Genomic DNA, 2,519 nt, shown 5'->3' with positions numbered 1-2,519 from the left:
ACAAACTTCGGCTTGCGAAGTTAACTTCCTTTCTTGTATAAAATAGTTTTTTATAATTCCTCTAAATGATGGTGCGCGATCACCACGGCCCCTTACCTCGTTAAGATGTGTTTTTGTTTGATCTAAGTAAAGAGGATTTTAACACTGTTCGATTTTAGATAGCTTCTATACTTAGTCCGTGAGTTTTGTCGAGTCTCATCTAGTGATCCTGGTCAGTAATATATACGACGAATTGTTAATTTTAAAATGTTTTTTTAGCTTATTTTTTAACAGAATTGTTTACAACCCGACATTCAAAAGAAGGCGGTATTTCAACTCATTCGTTTCTGTGTATTGCTGTGTACCTATAAAAATAAGAAAAACAATGAGTTACCACTTAGGAAAATTTATGATATATGCTGAACACAGCATATCGGTATACATATCAAAGCCTGTCGCACTTCATCAGTTAGCCAATCTGCCCAAGGCAGTCCGCCTTTCAGCTCATAAACCATTTCTATTAATTAACCATTTAAAATACGCATTTGCACATTTGCCATGGCCACTTAAACTGTGTCAACAAACAAAGAGGAATAACCGGCGATTGAGCCAGTGAGACAGAGAGTTTGTCAACTTTTTGACCAAGCCCTGAGAGTATTTAAACAATTATCGTTAAAGTGCATAAAAAATATGTGTATATATGCACCGATACAAACAGCTCAAATTTCGAATACTGAACGGGTTTGTTTATTTATTTATTTATTCCGCACGCCTTTCCAGCGGAGCGATTCATCGATTGCGGTCGGGTTTGGCCCTGTGTGAAATCAGTTTAAGTACTTTTTTGCTGGTTTTGCTTTGGCTCGACAGTTGCAGCTATTAAAATTACTCTGCAAAGTGATGTACATTTATAATAATTTGCATATTAAATTATTTTCAATGGCAGGACAATGATTTTCAGCATCAGCAGCGGCGGCACCAACAAATAATAAAATAGCCTCAAAGACGCAAACAAACAGCGCCAGAATAAAAATTGTAAAAAATCGAATTAAAAAGCGTTTAATGTGCCAGGGATTAAAGGCAGGGAGGCGGTGTTGGTCGGGGCGTGCCATTATTTGCAATATATAATCTGCAATCGTTTGCCATTTTATCCCCAACTTTTTGTGATCATTAAGCAATGTTTTAACTTTTTTCGAAAACAATATTCGACGGCATAAAAATGGTTTTCAATGGAATTATGTGAACAAAACAACAAATTCCCCCTGGACAGAGGAAATACGAGTTATGCGTTGGCTTGGCAAACGACCACCAGTGCGTATACGTAATGAGCTCTGGCCAATCGAAAGCGTTGTGGCGAGCATTAAATTAGACTCGATAGAGGAATTTAAATGCGATTCCAATGGTTCAGGCCGCCAGAGGTGCCTCCTTAACCCAACAGAAGCCTCGCATTCCAGACGCACCCCGTAACAACCAGGGCTTCCTCGTTAACACCCCGCAAACTATCACATCTCATTTGCCTAACACTTTTCGATTCGATCCCTTGATGAAGTTGGCACGGCAACTTTGCAGCCACATAAGTTGGCCGCCCCTAGGTGGGTGGATGTGTGCAAGGATATTCGAATCCGACACTCGAAACTCACTCAAACACTTGGCATAATGCGAGCCTAAAAGCGTGCCACATTTGTAAACCAACACTTAGCAGGGGGTGGAAATTATGCAGCAGGAATAGAAATAAAAAGTAAAATGCTGTCACATCCGATTCGAGTGGCAATATCAACAGGGCGGACCAGGCGAACAACACCTAAAAGAATTTCAGTAATTTCCCCAGCAATTCCTGCTGACAAGTTTCGCATTTCTATGGCCATTAACCCTTTTTATGGTAGCCACAGCACACCCCCAAGAATACCTGTGCATTTACAAGCCGAAATTTTAACATATTTCCACAGTTTATTCGGCAAATAATGCCGAACTGTGCATTTCTAATAGATGAGGGCCAATTTCACCACTCTCATTACCAGCATCCCTTCCCCGTAGAAGTCATAAAAATCTAAATTTCAAAGCAGCCTGCCAAACATTATTGGCATTGGTTGGGCGAGTGGGCGGGGCAGGGCAAGCCGAATGACAGCAACTTTCGACAAAAGTCCTGTGCAAGGGCCCAAGGACGAGGGCTCGGTATTAAAGTGCAGCCAGGACTGCTGCAGCAGGGACACCTCCTCGGTGACAGACCAAGGCATGCAAAAATCTATGCCTTCCATGTCCGATGACGAGCCCTCTTCCCCTTCCACCGCCGATGCACTCCACCTGGTCCCTTTATGTCTGCGGCTTTTGATTCTGACATTGCATGCCAGTCACCTGTGCGATGGGAGGGCGTGCGGGACTAGGACAGCAGCTGGTCGTAAAGTGCAATAATGCCTGAATTTATGCAAGTCGAGTGTAATAAAAATATGCATAATTCTACCATAAATGATCTTAAGCAAAGCACACACACCAAAAGCCTCTGCTTATTTTCCACTTCCTCAAGTACACCCAGGCGACCAAATGTG

This window comes from Drosophila biarmipes, chromosome 3L, assembly GCF_025231255.1.
Source record: "Drosophila biarmipes strain raj3 chromosome 3L, RU_DBia_V1.1, whole genome shotgun sequence".
NCBI lineage: Eukaryota > Metazoa > Arthropoda > Insecta > Diptera > Drosophilidae > Drosophila > Drosophila biarmipes.
This window is presented reverse-complemented; position numbering follows the sequence as displayed.